The following is a 19,234-nucleotide window of genomic DNA, read 5'->3' as shown; positions in this document are numbered from 1 at the left end:
AAGGCTTGTTCTTTTCAGATGACCCACTCCTCATTGGTGCTATTGTATTTATTTCATAAATAGTACAATAGAAAGGTGTTGTTCTTGCTGACATAAAGGAAACAAGACTAGAATCTGCCTTGGAGAACACCTTTAGGAAAAGCATAATGTGAAACATTATACTTATGTCTGTCTTACCAGTTTGGCACAGACATAAATGGGAATGTTTTGTTTGTATCGTGTGTTTTGTCAGATTCTTTGTCAGAAGTTAAGTGGCTGATTATTAACCTCAACTTGGACACAAACTTGGAATATTTTATGTGGCAAAATCGAATCTGCAACCCCTTCAAACTAGTGGTGTATTCTACTGGCATGGCAAATTGAAAATTTTACTTTGAGAGAACATCCTGGAACTTAATATCTCCCTTCAAAGGTGTTTTCTTGGGTTTTCATAAGCAGCAGTAAAGAAAAGTTCCCTGAGTAGGGAACTTTCCATATATGATCACTTCTCCTTGCTTTAGCTGCAGCCAAGAGAGGGAAGAAAATCTGGTCTAGTTGTTAAATCTTCAAAGGTGTGAATATGCCATCCTGCAAACTCTTCAAGTCCCTTGCTTGAGCCTGGGAGCCTTTCTTATCTGACAGGAAACATCTCCTGAAGGAAAGTCAACTTGAAGTGTTTTCTCTCCCACCCGCCACCTTCTAACTTTGGTTGCTGAGAGAAGAGAAAGGCTTTTAACACCATGCAGTGACCCAGCCCTAAGTACAGTCTCCTGGAGTTGATCTAGCTGGGGAGACGGGAGGTCAGCTGCAGGGGGCAGGAAAAGTGAGAGAAACCATGTCAACAGGCTGCTCCCACCGTGTCTGAGTGCTGAATGATGAGCCTGGGACATGGGAGAAGGAGCCAGGGTGCTCACCTGGAAAATGTTGCGGGAAGCCTGTCACGGGTGTTTAAGTGCTGACAAGATGTGTTGGAGATATCTTTGCAGTCCATTTAGGATAAAGGTAACCTTCCCTGTGAGTCCTGCTTCACAAGGGAAGTTGCTGTCCTGGTTCATAGAGGGGGGACAGCAGCAGCTTGATGAGGGGGACTGAAGTAATTTTTCAATATGGAATAGTGCTGCTGTACTTATGTAAAGGCTGAAAGGGCAGGGGATGGTGGGGTTTTAATTCTGTCATCTTCCCATAATCCATAGGCATGATCCCAAATCTGGTGAAACCAGCAAAAACACATTTTGCCCAAACAGATTTTGAAACAAGCTCTGTTTCAGGAACATCTCCAGATCAGTAAATCCTTTGATCAAATATATTACTTCTTTCTGAAAAAAATATATCCACAGGATGAATCAGTTGCCTCTCAGCAGTGAATTGTATCACATGTTACCTCCAGGGATGCTGCAGATGAGGCTGGAGATGGCATTGGGCAAATTTGATACCAAGGACATGTGAGTAGCTCCTGAAGGGAAAGATTTTGCTTTCGGAATTAGACTTTCTATAGTGAATTGTAATTCTTAAGAAATAACCACTTGGTGGGTCTTATCATGTACTTCCCAATGCCTTTTCAGGGAACACACAGGGAACACATGTACCATGGAACAAAAAACTGCCTTGCAAAGAGCTAACCTGCCTAACTCTGGTGTCAGTGTAAATTGCTAAAATGAACTGACTTCCTTGCAGTTTTTCTACCTAGGATATGATAAAGAACAACAGAATCAGATCCTGATTTGCAGCAGTTTGTTTTCATTGATTCATTATCAACACTTTAGTGAGATCAAGGTTAAAAATGGGCATTTTCTACTACTTATTTGGGGGCAGAAATTTGAAGCTTTAGTTGTTTCTCTTCCTTTGTTTGTTTCTCACACTGTTAATTGCTCGACTTCTGTCCTTCCGCAAGAGTCAGCTGGGAGAGCTTGGTAATGTTTAGCCCTTGAGCCTGACCTTCCAATCTCTGCAAAGTCCGAAGGAGAGGAAAGAGTTTTAACTGAATTTAATTGGGGTCATCTTTGCCCATCAACCTCTTCCTCCTCAGCACCTGGGGGGTTTGAGCTGGGGCCCCAGTAACTGGTGGAGAAGAGAAGATGTCTCCACGTCAGAGCCGAGCAGCTGTCACTGAGGCTTAGGGAGCAGACAGGAGATGGTGCCTGCAGGAAACAAAGATGGTTCCCACCTGTCCAGAGCTAATGAGGATGTTTCCGATGTCAGTAAATGTTTCCTGAGCGCATCAAAGAGCCAGGAATCTTCACAACCCACTCCTGAACAATGAGCAAGTACAAGAGGTGGAAGACAGAATTGAAGGAATTGGGGAAAAGGAATGAAGATGAGGCAGGGAGGAATATGAAGGAAAGGGGGATAATTGAAGAAGGGAATGAGCTAAAGAAGGAAAAGAGAAAGTAGAAAACATGGCAAAAGAGGGAAAATGAGGATGTCTGGATGGAGCAGGGAAGAAACGGAGAAATAGGTGGAAGTGTCCTTAGATGAGAGATACTGAGAACACACTGGAAATGGACTAGAAGAAAAAGAGCAGAATATGAAAGAGCGAGGAATATGGAGGAATTGGAGAAAAATGGAGAAAAAGAGAGAAATATGGAAAAAAGCATCAGCAGGTGGAGAGTTCTTTTCACAGAACAGCTTGAGAAGCCTGAAAGATGAAGGATAGGACATAGTCTGTAAGAGGAGTCTTGGGTCTAGAGAAGTTAAGGGAAAAGAGGGGCAGAAAATATTTCTGACATATAATATTTTTAATCTTACTCTTGTAGGGTTCCTATGTGTCAAAATCTCCAGGAAAATTCTCAGTCTTGACACAGAGCAAAAGAGAATCCTTTTTATGTATTGCACAAACTATGAACATAAGCTATGAACTGACTGACAGCAGCTCACACCTGGGACTTACAGATAGAAGCCAACAACTGATTTGTCCAGGAAAGTGTAGCACTTCATTAGCTGCAGCAATAAAACTATGGGTTTGTATCTTTTGAAGATGATTCATTCTCACTGTCACCCTCTATTCTTTTATCCTTTCTTTGCAACATAATTATTATTGAAGCACCAAAAGGTCCTACTCACAGATTGAGGGTGTTATTTACCTTTCCCAAGAACAGATTTTATTATTGATACATGTGCTGATATCGCTTTAAATTCTATGAAAACTCTTTGGAAGATTGCTTCTTCCTTAATATCAGATATCACATTTAAAAGTTCTTATGTGTTTTTTATGTTTTAAAATTGCATCTCAGTAGCAGTACTTGGAATAAATGTGCCACAAGGTGTCCCATCAAGGGTGTGATTAATCTTATTTTGGTCCAACTTTCTCAAGATCCTACATCACAGCTCTGCTGTAGGCAGTAAGAAGAGATCAGCAGTTCCAGAGCATCATTCAACTCATGTTAAAATAGATGTTAAAGTAGAAATTATTCCTATTCAGAGTCACACTGGGCTGTTAAAAACAGGAAGACTCTTGAATCTACACAAGAAGGACAAATATTTATGTTGGTGCTAAGTAGCAGTTGTCCTTCATGAGTTTAAAAATAAAATGAAAGCAGAGTATTTCATCAAAGTATGTCCTGTTGCAGCACTGGGAGCAGTGTGTTATGAAACTGTGTATGAAAGCTAAAACATTTAAGAAGGGAGTTTTAAATTAACTGGGAACGCATATAAAACTTTTTTTATTTTAGTTTTGTATTGAAAATGATGAAATTTTGGTTTTATCAGATACCTGCAAAGTCAGACTGTTACAGTAGAGCTGTGCAGTGCCCCAGTGGTTCAGACAGTCAGGTCTACCAATTATCCTGCTTGTTTCCCAGCATTTGCCATTGGCCAAGAGCAGGGATGGGAATCCACCAGCTCATTTCCTATCAGGTTTGGTTCTGAGCTAAAGCCACGTTATTAATGTTCCTCTCCTCACAAAGACTCCGGGCTCCCCTGTGAGATGCCAAGGGGCTGGAGTGAGGGCATTCCATGTGACAGTCACAGGGAAGAGGCACAGCTGAGCCCCAGAGAGGTCAAAGCCCCAGAGTTTCAGACTCTCAAACTTTCAGACAAAGACTTTGGGGTCTCTCTCCTGCTCAGCCCCTTCTGTTCCTGTGTGCTGCCCTGTCCCTATTCCCTCGGAGGAAGACTGTGATGATGTAAGTGGACAATGCAGGGAGCCAATAGTGGGGTAGGGAGAGCCTGCAGGAGATCGCCTGCAGCCAGAGAGGACACAATTACTGCACCAACTGCCCGGCCAGGCCCAGCCAGGAGACTCCACTTAATGTAATTGAGTGTGAAGGCAGGCTGGAGACACTGCACCCGCTGCCTCAGCCCCCCCTGCCACAATATAGACACTATTGGCTGCTAATTGGCGCCAGTGGGCTGGTGCTAATTGTGCTCATGTCTTGGGCTGAGGACAGGCATGTGAAGGATGGAGGGGTCTGCTGGGAATAGGAGGAGGGGAGAGCCAGGGAGACAGTGGTCATACAAGTTGGAACAGGGCTTTAATTTCATATCAAATATTTAAGTAAGTGAGTGGAAGATCTGTGAACTCTCTTTGTGGTAACCCACAAAAGGCCTTGGGGAATAGCACCGCCCTGCCTCCAGCCCAGCCATGAGCTGTCTGAAGGCCTCTGTTCCTCTTCCTCCTTATCTTTGTTTAATTAATTGGGAGAATTGCTAATGATCTTTTTTCCTCTTCATACCTTCTCTGTTTTCTGCCATTGCATCTTCTTCATTCTTTATTTCAAAGATTCGGCTTTTCCGAAGTCAAGGCCATCCAATATTTACACATGGAAATTTTGGCTGAACAGAATAACAGCTAAGGAAGAGATCAGGCTCATTACCCTGAAATTGGAGACAGTCTGCTTTGTATATGCACAGCCAGGATGAGCAGTGGGGACTCTGTGGTGTTGTTTCTTAGAAATATCCAGTCAGACTTCTGGAGGTGGAACTTCACATGCATCAAGTGTCAGTAAGATGTATGTTCAGAAATAATCATTTGGGCTATGACCAACAGTTCATATGTGAATTGTACCTGCATGCTGTCTCACTTCTAAGATTTTAGTCTCAAAAATGGGCAGGGAAAGTATAATTAAGCTGTGCCTGTGCTGGAAGCAGAGCCCTGTAAGGAGTGACCTGGCTGTGATGGTGTGCTGGTGAAGGGGGAGTTTGATACATGGGACAATGATCTTCACTCTACCCAATGTGAATGACTTTCATGATGCTAAGTGCACCAGCCTTTAATATGCCCTGGGAACAAGCTGGCAATGTCGAGAACTCTGCTGAGAATTCTGTCTGCCACCATTTGTTTACAAAGTCCAGGTAATAGAAACTTGGATGTACATGATTTGGGGATTGAGGTGCAGCCAATTTCACCTGAATTCAGATTCTGTCTCTCAGATCCAGGTGCTGCATAGGTTTGTCTTGAGCTGAAGGTGGTAGATTTTCAGATGTTTTACACTTTCCTTCTTTCAGTGTTTTAAAGTCAAAGTGGTTTAGGTGTTTGTACCTTGATTTTGAACGACCTGGAACCTTGGTGCAGTTTTGTGACTGACTTAGAGGCAGTGTGACTGTGGAAAGCACCATCCAGAGGTACAAGCTCATCCTGCTTGAGGGTTCCTCTCATCTCAAATAATTCCGTGATTATTAGTTGCACTTGAAAACAAAATCTCCTTGTTCCATTGAAAGCAATTATTTTCTTCCTTAGTTTACTGATAATTTTCTACAAGATCCAGGTTTTTATATGGATCATGTCTTCCCAAAGAAGCTGGAAGGAAAGGCACAACCAGGGAAGAGGGAGAGCCATGATCAGTGTCTTATTTTTATTAGAAATCACAAGATGTTCATATTCCCAGTTCCTCCTAAAAATGGATCATAATGGGCTTTGCAATGCTGTACCAAACAATGCATAAATAACTTTAAACTTGAGCTGTTTTAATTGTGTTACATTTGTCTGGTGTGTAACACAATGATGACTTGTTTGGCCTCAAGGCACTGCTGCTATAAAATGTTCAATATTAAATAATAATTGCAGAAAGTACTTTAATAGGTTCTCTGGGCAGGATGTTCCAAATACATATCTCACAGGCCACTGCATTCAGATAACAGTTTCAATCTAAAATTAATTTTTAATGTACTGATATCTAGGCAATTTTAAGCTTTTTATAAATTATCACAATGTGTGGATTCTTGGGTGAAAGGCTTAGGCATCTAAAGTTTTCTACCTCTTTCCTCCTCTCAAGATGCAATCCCAGAACTGATGTATGAGGCCTTTAAACTCCTTTGACAGCATGTCACTTTTACTAAGGCAGGCACAAAGTGAGTGAAAGCTCTGCAGTGATTTGTTTCAAAACCTAAGTTCCAAATCTCAAGCTCATGAACTATCAGTTCTGTCTAACAATCAAAATATGCCTACCTCTTCCCTGCAGACACCAGCTTCTAGAATATGGCATCCCTTAAGACAGCCTGTAAGCTTGGGAGAAAAGCAAACCATCGTAGGTCAGGAATATATTGAGCCAGACTTGTACCGGGTACAGAAAGATGCTGTACATGGCTTTCCTTTTTTTCTTCAGCTTTCCTCTTCAAAGGAGTTCATAGCTTGTGAGGGTTCATCAGATCCTTTGCTCAGGCTGTTGATGGATCCTAAAGGGTGTACAAAGTACCTTTAGCACCAGAGCTTCAATTCTGCTTATTGCTTGGTTGTTCTCCTCATCCCTCTGGATCTAACTCTTCATTGCAGTGCTGAGATAGCCAGGCTATCTCCCAGGCAGCTAAGAAAAACTGCAGTGGCCTGGTTGGTGTGAGCCCTTCTGAGACTGTGCTCATGTTCTCTTCTTTCCTTCCTTTTATTGTGGGTTTTTGTGCTTTCCCTTGAGTCAACACTGGTAATCTCACAGAGGGGCAGGGAACCAGCTCACTGCTCCAGCTGAAAGCTGAGATACCTCCATTTTTCTTTCTTTTTTATTCTTCTAGTTTTCCCATGCTTGTTTGTAGGTCAGAAAGCTGAGCTGGTTAGTTGGGAAGTGGTAGGATCACAAGTGCTGATGGAAAGGAAAGAATAGGAATGTGAAATTTGCAGCACTGAGACTGTCCTTCTGTGGTCTTTATTTGGCTTAATCCAGATATAAACTTAATCCAACGAATGGAGATTGTTTAATCAAATGCCCTTTTCTTGACCACATTATGGGGATCATATCACAGAGGGCCATGTTCACTGAGCTCAGTTTGGAGTAGATCTCTCTCATAATCTATTCTAAAACTGAAATTATGTCACTAAAAGATCATAATGATGTGCTGGGGGGGATCTCCTTGATGGATCTGAATCAGGAGAGTGTCAATGGCCTGATGGCTCAAATGCTTCCAGCTGGGCATGGACTGGTGCCTTGCTGAGAAGGAATGGACCTGCTGATACGTGCAAAAGGAACATCAGCTGAATGTCTGTAGAGCTGTGGGGCCTTGGGCAGGGTCTCTGCCAGTTTCCAAGTGTGCAGACCAAGAGACTAAGCCCAGTTCTCTCCCAGAAATCATAATTCACATCTTCAGGCACAAAACTCCCCTTTGGCATTGTGCTGGGTCTCTCTTGGACCTTTGCATTTATCTGTGCTTTAGGAAGAGAGAATATCCTAAGAGTTTCTTCTAGGTCAGCCTGGGGATTTGTGTGGGGCTTATTTGTGTGAGGAAACAGATGGTACATTGTTTTCTGATTGTTCTCTGAACTGGGAAACCAAGAAAAGCTGCCGTTCTAGTGGAATGCAAGTACCAGCAACTGCTTCCTCACTTTCAGTGGGTTAATACCCTGGAACAAAACTATTGCAGTCTCTGCTCATTTCAGAGGGCCTGAACCTGGGGCTTTAACCAGAGGACAAGGTAGTTTCTTCTTTGTGTATTGTCTTCAGTAGGTCAGTGCCAAGGGTAGCAAACAGAACCATTCTATCAATATGGATCCTATTTTACTTCCTTCAGAGGATTCCTGTATTTTACGTTGCAGTACTGCTTTGAAAAACAACTGTGACCAAAGAATAAAGGGAGGAACCCTTTTCCACTCTCTTAAATTGCAGAATTTTCCCTTTAAAGCCTTTACCTCCATCCCAAGCTTTTCCTCTGGACACATTTTAAGTAAACTCATTGGTGCTGAAAGAGATTGGTTTGACAGGCTTGATGATTCACACCTTCTATTCAGCTTCCTACTTCAAACCAGCCCAGGCTGAAAGAGGAGAGGTCAACAGTTTTAATGTAAGGCTGTGATTAGTGTAATTCTGACTGGGTAAGAAGAATCTGCATCCAAGACCTCACTCTTCCATTAGGCAGTGGAAGAATTTGCACCCTGTGTGTGATATTGGTGAGACATTGAACCTAGACCTCAAAATGTGTTGTGGTGTCACCTCTAGCTTCCCTTTTGGACACACCAGTTCTCACCGAGCTGCTCAGAGTGTGTGGTGCATCTGGTGATATAATTGCTGTGAGGGCTCGCTGGCACTGCATTACAATCAGATCATTTTTACATGGTAAATAGCTATTAATTACTCCTGCTGGAGTGTTAGTGCACAAAAACACTCTCCTTGAAAGCTGGCTAGCTAGCTGGAGTGCTAAATGTGGGCACATACAATGACTGAGGAGCTCATTATCTACACTTGCAAGGATGGAACAACTGAAATTTCCGGAGTGTCTCTGCAAACCCGAAAAGTGAAAATGCATCTCTGTACTCAGAGCAAGAAACAACACAACAAACACAACCGTACATGCAAGGCCACTTAACCCAGCTGACTGATCGACAGTCCCTCCTGACCAAGCAGAAATTTGCCTTTCTGAAGGCACAGACACAAAGGTTCAAAGTGTGGCACTTACATTCCTCAGTTTCAGCACTGCTTGTAGAAATGTGACTTCACAGAAATCTCTCCTGTGCATCAAATCCTGGCCCAGTGCATCTATCCCTGTATTTCCCACACAAATGCTGATGGCCACGTGCAGCACACCCTGTCACAGCACACAGTTTTGCCTTTCTTCATCAAAATAAGAAATCCCATTGATTTTTACTTTTCATGCTTCCGTTACCAGCTCCTGCTAACAACTGCCACTGCTGTTCCTTATCAATATTTGATGAGTAGGGTGAGGTGGAATGGAGAAGCCCTGTGAGTTTCTCCTTCTAAATGGTCTCTGTGAGGGTTGAGGTTTTGTGGCTTATGTTTATTTTCTGTCTGTTTTACTCAGTTGATTCAGGTCCTGAAGGTGACTGCTGCTAAAAGACAGGATGGAAATAGGACATCTCTCTTCCCATATACCCTGTTCATGCCTTTATCTCTCTGTTTGCTCTCTTGAGTAGGGTCATGGATGATTTTGTGAGTTTTTGAGTTTTTAGATCCTTGGTGAAATACATCAACAGTGGAAGGTCAAGCAGCACTTATGGGTATGTAGCCAACATAACTTCTCCTTAACTAGTTTTTCCCAGGCTTTATCCAGCTAAGTGTTCTCAGGAAATGAGCTCTCATTTTTAAAACTATCTTTCAACTCACAGAATTAATGACTGCCTTAGTACCTTACTAAGTTGTGCCTTGAAAAAAGAGGTACTCCAGAATAGAGTAGCATGCCTTCAGGACATGTCTCTGAGTTGTAACTCTTCATTTATTTCCACTTGTTACAACAAAGAAGCTTCCATAATCATAGTACCTGAGAATCTTTTTTTTTTTCCCCTTATGCTTAGGCAGCTCTTAAAACTTACTTTGTGGTTGTGAGCTTATGTCAAAGTAAGGTCAAAGGCTCATTCATTACTGAAATGAGAATTCAGTGCTTTGCTTAAAACAGCATTTCTGCAAATACTTTTCATTATAAGGAGCTAGTTGGAGTTTACAAGGATGGAGTCTTTGTGGGCCATAACCCAGAGAGCAGTACATGAAACATCATTTCAATGAGCTCTGTGGGGAGAGTATTTGAGAAGCAAACGAGACTCAGAAAATGCAGCAGAGTGTGGAAGCCTGGCACACCATGAATTCTGGGCTGCCAGTGATGCAGAAACAGGCTGCCAGCTCTGCAGCCTCTGCATCTGGCACCTGATTTCAGGTAAGTGAGCACAGGCACTCAGGTTGGCAGCTGCAGGATAATCCCAGCAGCTGTGATCAGCTGAAATGTGCTGATGGCTTCTCAGAACATGGGAGACCCACCAGCAAACACAGGATACTGCCAAGGTGTTGCTGGGAACAACCCCCTTCCCTTTCCCTGAGATTTAGGCTGCAAAGGCTCATTGCAGGGAGATGGAGGTTTGTCATCAGTTAGGCTGGATGTAGGTGTAGGCATCAGGACCCCATCTGTACCTTCTGGGATTAAATCAGGGGAACAGCTGAAGAAGGAACTTGCAAGGCTAGAAAAACCTCTTGTTTTTACTGTAGCCATCAATAGCCTTATAGGAGTGACTGGCAAATTACTTAAAGATCTGCATAAGCCTCATAATCACATAAGGTAAACATTGGTTAAGAAAAACCAACGTATACTTGTTCAGTTGTTGGTAAAAGAAAATAAATTAAGGAAAGGTATTTTGTGTTAAGCAAAATGCTTTTTGCCTCATTTTAGTGGTTTTTTTTTTCATCTTGCTATAAAATTTGCAAGTTAAACAAGTCTGGGCTTTTTTGATGGCTTCATTTCAAATCTAAATACCTGGGGATGTCTTCCAGTTTCACGCTTCTGTTCCTGTGGTAGCAAAGTTCAACCTTTCCTTGTTTTTGCTGTGCTCTGACCATAAGGACCTCTTTCAAAATGAGCATCAAATGTCATCTGGAGGACAGCTTAGGGCTGCAGGTAAGTGACTGAAACATCTGCAAATGTGTAGGAGACAAGAGAAAACATGAGAACATGGCAGCAAGAGCCTTCAAATATGCCACCAATCTGCTTCAAGACAATCAACAAGAGTGAGAGGGGCAAAGCCCTTGGGATTGCAGCTTTTCCATGCAAGGCATACATTTTGAGCTTGTCTGATGTGTGCTGTGAAATGCTGCTGGGTGAAGAGAAATAATGGATTCTGTCTCTCAGAATATAACTCTTGCAGAGTTCCTCAGAGTGACACAAGAATCAACAACACACAAAATTATTTGGGTTGTTTTGTTTGATTTATTTGGGGAATTTTTATGTTTCTTAGTTTGCTTTTCTTTATTCTTTTCCTGGAGACCACTGCTTTTAACTCTCCTCTGTTGCCCTTCTTTTTTTTATGATTTCAAGACTGCTGGTGTGCAGAATTCAACTCAGGGCCATCTGGAGACCCTCTGCTGCAGCATCATTAATCCCATGCAAGGCAGGTTGGCCATGCTCATTTCACATCTACAGATGTGCACAAATCTAATTATCCATCTCCTGTGCAAATCTTACAGAAAAATTGTAGCTGACTCCTTGGAATTTAGTGAAAATACTTAGGAGTTTCACAGACTTTGAGGGTTTTTTTTGACTCAGGTTAGGATTCAAAGCTATTTGTTGGGAAGTCTGGAGGCCTTCTTACAACTTTCCTTTTAGGTCTCCTCTCGTGAGGAAGTCAGCAGTTTTCTTCCTGTATGATGACTGTGGGGTCTGTGGGCAGTGTGAAGTCGGTGAGCAATGCTGGGATCAGGGGTCCATGTGGGATCACTCACACTGTGATGCCAGCTCAACTTTGGAGTGCTGGGTTATGTCCTCTATAGCAGACTTTTCCCTGTTTCTTGAAGCCAAAGTCTGCTTTGGGGAGATACACCAGGTTATTCTTTTCCTTAGTCTTGCATCCAAACCTTTTGGGCAGCACATGCACAGGTTGGTGTGTGTACCACAGATACCTCTGCCCTGGTTCTACCCCCAGGCACTGTATCCAGAGTCCATTCCCAGTGACAAAGCAATCCAGTTCTGTCTTGTAAATGTTTTAGCAAACCACATCCTTTCTGTAAGAGAAAAATGATCTTTCTTCATTTGTAGTATCTTTCCTAAAATGTGCTGTACAATCATGTCTCTAAAATATATGAGGCGATAGAGCAACTATATTGAAAAATAGCACATACTTGGCCAGTTTTGCTAATAAGTAAAATATACTGGTCTGAATATGACAACTGTATGTGTTGAAATATATTGAAAACATATTTGGACCATTCCACATAGACTGAAATATTGAAAACTGGCCAAATCTGTAAAAAATTTAAGTCAGTATTTTATATATTATATATTTAAAAATCATTTTCACAAATAGATAGCAAGGAACCTTGCTATGAAGATGTGGGAAATACTAATCAGGCTTTATTTTTTCCTGATGGGAACCAGTGATCATGGATGCTATGTCATTACAGACACTGTGGTAAGAGTTAACCTGGCTGCTGGCTCATAATTTGTGTGTTGGGCCCAGCACAGGGGTCCATTGATCTTAATAGAGACCACTCAAGAGCAGGGAATTCCAACAGTAACAGCTCCCTCGGCATTGCTGGTGCTGATTTAAGTCCGAGCATTTCTTCCTCTGCAGTCTCTTTGGATTAGCCTGGGAATGGACAGGAGAGTGGGAGTGAGAGCAGTTGTGACAGCGCGTAGATGGAGGAGCTTGCAGTTTCTGGAGAAATGAGAAATTTCTGGAGGCTGAGGATTCAATGATATGAGCCCATAGACAATGCAATTGTCCTGGCCTTTGCATGAAAACAAGGATCTCCATTTATTGTTAGCTCCTATTGACATTCCTAAGCATTCTCTAGGTAAGTCCAGAGATGTCTGGATACCCTGGATCCTCTGGGAAGTGCCCTTTTGCAGCATAACATAGAGTTACCGTTTGAGTTTTTCTGTGTGTATTGTTATACTTCTGAAAGGTGTAGGGCGGAGACCCTGGATCCATGGAGGATCCAGGGCTTTCTCTCCCTGCACATTGTAGCAGCAGTGAGATCCCCAGTGGAGATGGATGTGCTTCTGGTTGGGGTTGGGATGGTCTGCTTTGCTGATGGACCTGTTACTGTCCAGGGAATGCATTTCCGTGATGGTAATTGAAGGCAAATTAACGACCTCACTAAGTCAGAGATGAGTGTTTTAGAGATGGTAAAAAGACCATTTGAAAACTTGTGAGGAGAACAGGTTCTGTCTGAGAGTTGGTTTGTAGAACCAGCAAGGGCTTGGGTTCCTCATCCAAGGTTACACCAAGTCAGCACCTGAGGGAGATCTCACCCAGAGAGCAGCTTTTAAAGGAAGACCACTGTCCCCTGAGATGACCTTCCTGCCTGATTTGGAGGTGAACGGAGTTTTCTTTGATTCTTAAAATTGTCCAATTCCTCTGTTAGGAAAAAGCATTTAAGCCAATTTGGAGTCCTAAATCTGGCTCACTGTGTGAATGAATCATGGATGTCTCAAGCAGGAATTATGAATCCTATGATCCTGTTGACCAGGTGAATGTACTTCTGCCAACAACACCACATAAAGTCTGTGCAAACATTTATTTGCATGCAGAAAGTTGGAGAGACCAGTTCCAGACAGAAGTGAAACTGAAAGTCAGGTACATCAGGGGTCCTGTAATGAGGTGACTGAGGAGGCTTAGGAATGTCAAAATGGGAATCATGGCTGTTTTACACTTCCGAGATCCCTTGTGCCCTGGAGAGGAGCTGCTCCGAGTAGTGCCTTTGTGTTCTGAACAGCATCAGCTTGCTGAGAGCTGGAACACCTCAACATCCCTAATGAAAACAAGGAGCAAACCAGAATTCTCCTGAAAAATAAACAAGCCCACTTCCATGACCCCTTCTTGACCTCCCAATGAGGTGCTAATTACTAAAGGATTAGCACCTCTTCTGTATCACAATGCACTCAGCCAAGGAACAGGAGGTGACAACACTCAGCACAAAATGCAAATCCAGAAGAATTAGTCCAAGGGCAAGAGACCAAAGTTAAAGACAGAGAAACCTTCTCCACTGCTAGTTCAACCTGTTATCAGAGAAACGAGCTAAGTTACCGCCTTTTGGAGGAGTTAGGCAGGAATGGAATATTTTTTCCTCTTCATGGCAGGTACATAGGCAGCTTTTCTTAATTTGACTTCTCAGTTCAACAGAGATAATTTTTTTTCAGTGTGGCTGCAGTGACAGCAATATGAAAAAGGGCTTATTAAACATTAATCTCACCAGCAGAAGTATCTCCATGTATCTGTGTCTGTGTTGAAACACCATCCCTGTTGCACCACATCCAGTGGCTCACTGATAAACTGGAATGGAAACTGTAGGAATTAGTGGTTGCAAAGGAAGCCCTGCAGAGATGTGTGTGATCTGTCCTGTTAGGCTGTGTGAGATATCTCACAAGCTTCAGTGCCTGTATTTGTCACATCAAATGGATAAAGTCTTTCTATGGTGGCTACTGTGGTCTTTATGTGGGGATTTTCACCTCTTTGATCCAGTATGAGATGGGAAATAAATTGCTTTTGTATAAGGCATATTGTCATAAGGCTTTGTATTGTTTTTATTTTTGGTAGGAAATATTTATTGTAAAAGGGAATGACTTAAGCTGTTTCTAAAGATCAAAGGGAACTTGGCCCAAGGGAAAGAATTTCTGAGGTGTGGAACAGCCCAGTCTGGCCACCTTGGCCACCTGGAAGGTTTGAAATCAAAGCCTTTGCTACCAGGTACTAGATGAGACTGGAGCAGACAAGCACAACTCTCCTTGGGAGCAAACTGGCACACTGTCCCTTAAAATAGGTGACAGTCCAGAACTTTCCTGAGGGAGAGAAGACAAGCTGTAAACAAGAGTCATCTGGAGCTCAAGAACCTCTCCTGTGCAGCAGCTTTACAGCTATTCTGAGTTTGGGTATTTTTTTTTCCTGAGTGGAAGTTCACTCATGAACCTGAGAATGCTGCTCTCATTACATTTTTTTCCGATGATGCTTCATTCTTGGAAAGGAGAGAGTTTCTGGTTTGGATAATTGAATTTTCCAATAGAAGATCTCATCACTCAATTCCTGACCAGCTCCCCACTGACCAGCTATTTTGCCTCTACCCACTTTTTCAGTTTTCTTAGATGTGAACATGAGCTGCTTATACAGCAGCCCAGAGAGCTCCCTTTGGATGAGATACATCCTCCTCAGTAGTTAAACTATTTCAAGCTGTAGTTTTTAGTCCTGGCCTTGTTCATGGCAGGTTCTTTGCTTTTCTCATCCCTGGATGTAAATCCTGGTGTCTCAGTTGACTCTGGCACTGCTGCCTGTACTCCCCATGGCAGAGGAGATGGGATTGTGCCTCCTGGCTGAAGGGGCTGTGGCAGACATGCTACCTCATGTAGTTTCCTGTTTGCAGACTTACCTCAGGCATTTTCAGATGGGCCAAAGACTCCTGCCTACATTGTTCTTCTGCAAAGGATATATGTGGTATGGGGCCCAGGTGACACAATCTCCTCAGTGTAGTGTTTAACTGGGGCCTTGGAAAAATAACCAGATTACTATCTCCAACTTATCCTAAACATGCCTGCCTCCTTTTACAGTTTTTTTGCACGGTATTGTTGCCAGGATGGATTTATGCTGGGCCATTTCCCACTCCAGCTGCGTCATTACAATCATTGTCATGAGAACACAAAAGCAGAGACTGAATGCCCTGTGCCTTAAGAACATATTTATCCCATTGCACTGTTGTGACTTGGGGGGTGCCATGGGCTGGCGGCTACTAAAGCAAAGACTTCCTGATGCTTGATTACCAGGGATCCTCAAAGGCCAGAATGACTCCTTGCTGTCTCAAACAGCCTGGCTTGAGTATGTAAAGCGGAGTTGCCAAGTGAAGAGCAATTCCTGGAGGACAGCAGTGCAGTCATATGCCCAGTCCGGCCCTAAGGAAGGGTTCGGTGCAGTTTTGGTGCCCGCACCCTCGGCCATGCACAGACCTTCTCTCTCCACCAGAAGGCGCTGTGGGACAGGGCACGGCCTGGGGGTGCCACCACGCACCGGGGTGACATCACCAGAGTCCCCTCCCAGTGCCTCAGTTTCCCCATTTCCCAGTGTTCTGAGAAATAGCGACCGATGTGACGCAGAGCAACTGGATGTTATTAAGTCACCAAAGGAGTTGGTCAAACCACATCCGTGCTTTAGAATACCGAGATCAAACCAGATGCCTCCAGGCTCCTCTGCGTGACACTGAGCCACAGAAGGTGAAGAAACTGTTCCTTCATTATTTCATTGGTTTCCCATTGTTCTGTGCCCTGCTCTCATCTCCAGCCTCCTGGAACATTTTGCCATGGGGCCTGAAGGAAAACAAGCGCTCATGTGCTAATTTTACAAGCTACCATGGCTGCAGCAAACAGCGCATGGGGTCGGGGCAGGGCCTTCCTCAGACTCACAGCCTGGCACAGCAGCCTCATTGCCCACTCCAGCTGGCAGTTTGATACCAGCCAGAGAACTCTTGTTGCAGTATTGATTAGATAATCTGCTGACTGATCATGGGGGAATCTAACAGCAATCAGGCTTCCTCCACAGTGTGCTGATGCTGAGACAGGCTTGGTGCTTCTCTGGGTCTTATAAGCATCTCCTCAGACAGGTCTTTTCCTTCTGTTTGCTTTGTTTGCAAAGCTCTGTGTGGTAGAAAGTGGTTTTCTCTACTGTTCATAGAATTATCTAAAGAAATTATTTGAGAAGAGTCCCAGTTCCTAATGGGATACTCTGCTTTGCAGGAGGAGTGTGTGACAGCCCACCAGCCAGTCCAGCCAGCTGCAGCCTGAGTGCTGTGTTCATGAAGAGGGAGATAATTCCATGCCTGGAGTCCACTTTGAGACTCAAATAAATAAACAAACTTTAGGTTCATGTCTTCTGTGCAATGGGCGGGGACAATCTTGTACCTTGTTCTTGTGATCTCTGCAGTTCCTGGCTGTCAGCAGCTGCTTGTTGCTGGTATCATATGGAGCAGAACCAGTGATTTCAGTAAATGAGACAAATACAGAATTCTCCCTCAGCATCTCTAGCTCCACCAATTTCATCTTTTCCTTCCAGCCCTCGGGTACATTAAATGGTTTGGCCTAATGAAGCTCTCTGATCTTAAAATCACTCCACTCTCAATGACCTTCTGTGGCAGCGGATAATATTTAAAAGCCTTATGTGCCTGCAGAGGCTCCTTGTCTCTCTTTTGGGTTAATAGTTAAAAATTCATGGTTGTTTTTCAAAACCTAAATTGCTTTACTCTCTGCAAATGATTCCCCTTTCAATTCAAAATCAAACCTTTGTCTAGACTCAGCAGACTCTTGGCTAATAGCTCTGGCAGGCAAAGATACCAACAGTTTATCAAGATACTCACTTTCTACCCCAAACTCAGTTCAATTTCACGAGGTGGTTTTTGTTTTCTTTTTTTTTTTTTCAGTGGCAGAAGAGTGTTTAGCTAATTGGGTTAAGGAGCCTTAGATGTTCCTTGGCTCTCCACAGAGTGTTTCTTTTTTAGCAGTGCCAATTTCCTTAACAAATGTATTTCATTGTGTGGTGCATTTGATCCTCATATCCGGAACTGTGTGTGAATCCTGAACCACTCCTTAGCTGCTTTTCCAGCTGCCATGGTACTGACTGCACAAGGCTCCACTGACTTAGAAAGTGACCTTAGAATTCAGAGGCCTACTTCTAAATAAATGAGAATATAAATAAAGATGAAACAGTGCAGTTCCTTCAGGCCCATGTGTGATTTCCCCCGTGCAGCTGCTCCCATGGCTGTGTCTGTCACCCTCAGTGGGTCTGTGCAGAGGTTTCCATGAAGTCTCCTCTCAGGTGTTTTGACACTTGTCTGTAGAGAACTATCTTTCCTTTTACTCAGGGTTCAGAGAAAGCTCAGCAGTGATTTAAAAATTATGATCAGAAAATTTGATTGAAAATTTCTGCACTCAAAGTTTGAGCTTTGGAAACACATCTAGGTGTCAAGCTAGGAGTTTGGAAGGCCTGGCTGTGGAGGCCAGCAATGCTAAGCCTGGGCAGAAAATGTTTATCATGTAGAAGAATTTGGCTAAGACTGTTTTAGTAAAAGAACAGCTCCTGCCTGAGATTTTGTATCAGTATTTAGGGTCTTCATCTTGTGGGTAGAGCCACCTGGTACTTGAAGGACACTTAGAGGGTAAGTTCAAGTCCCACGTAGTTTAAAACTCTTATATTTTGCACCTTCTCAGCAGACTTATTGTGAACTACTAAATATTCAGAGTCCAATGTGCCTTACTACTAAATCCTTGATTACATACACTTGAAATCTCATTTATTTTCCTGCCAGGACAGTATAAAGGAACTTTGGTGTAAATGTGAAACAAGCTTTCAGTCTTGGTTGAGGTCCTGGGTTGTGTAAAGGTTGATTACTCAGTGTAGTGTTCTCACATGAGGAGATCTCCACTGTAACTGCAAATTGCTGTGCAGCCTTAATCTGGCCACAGCTGCATGTACTACTGCAAGAGTAAATAAAATAATACTTAGCATGGATAAATATTTTATTTGCATGTTGGAGCATCTTAAAGCTGTATTTTCCAGCCCACCCAAGGTGAAAATAAATACCGGGAAGCTGAAGGAAAAGAAAAAAGTGAATCACTGTCACAAACCATTTTAGATCTGAGGCTAGAGGCTGCTTTCTGGCTTTTTGGCAATCCTTCCTACCAGGGCACTGCATGTCTAAGTATTGTTATTTCTTCTGGAGAATTCATGCTGCTGGGAAAAAAAGAGGACTAGCTTTGGGTAGAACATCTACTTTCTATTATTTTCTTTCAGAATTAAAGTGGGTAACTTTCTCCTGATTATTGATAATAATTATGGCTGTAACTACTTACATATTAAAATATGCAATCCTAGATCAAATGACAGAAATGGCAAGTGGAGTTCTTCAGTGGCTTGATTGGAATGAACTCAAATGTTAACTTCACAAGAATTCAGTTTGCAGGCTTCAGAGAGACACGCTTTATCCTTACTCTATATTTATTTTTTCCACAATTTTTTCATTTAGCTAAAAAGGCTGTTGGAGAAGCAAGACTTGAGGGAGAATTGCAGTTGGCAAAGGAGAAGGAAACATACAGCACTCTCGTGATGCCTGTAGCACCTGCTTTCCCCAGGTGTAGAGCATTAGGTTAAATTAGAGCTCACGCTGCACAGAGCCAGGAGCAGGAGGCAGCTCGTGCTGTGTCCTGGGTGAGAGTGCTCCTACTGTGACCTGGAGCAGCTCTCAGAGCAGCTCCAGCAGGTGGTAAAGGGTTTCTGTGACATCTTGATTTCCAGGCATTTACTAATCCCTGGAAATGCAGAAAAGCTTCTTTCTAGGCTGCAAGAGGTTTCTGTGATGTGGAGGTGAGTGCCAGGATTCAGTACTACCCAAAGTTACCCTTTTGGGAGAACTCTCCAACAGGCTGTTTGGAT

At 43.1% G+C, this 19,234-nt stretch overlaps 1 long non-coding RNA gene across 1 annotated transcript in view; it reads left to right on the top strand.

Moving 5' to 3' along the window:
- Positions 1–589: 589 nt before the first annotated feature.
- The window catches only part of LOC146766001 (uncharacterized), a 54,364-nt gene continuing 35,719 nt past the window's right edge, over positions 590–19,234 (top strand). Inside the window, exon 1 of the long non-coding RNA XR_014958659.1 lies at positions 590–19,165. This is a non-coding gene — a long non-coding RNA (uncharacterized LOC146766001). The remainder of the gene's footprint in view (positions 19,166–19,234) is intronic.

The sequence above is a fragment of the Lonchura striata genome, chromosome 15 (assembly GCF_050655825.1).
Source record: "Lonchura striata isolate lonStrDom1 chromosome 15, ASM5065582v1, whole genome shotgun sequence".
Taxonomy (NCBI): domain Eukaryota; kingdom Metazoa; phylum Chordata; class Aves; order Passeriformes; family Estrildidae; genus Lonchura; species Lonchura striata.
Note: the sequence above shows the minus strand (reverse complement) of the source record. Positions and strands in the feature narration are given on the sequence as shown.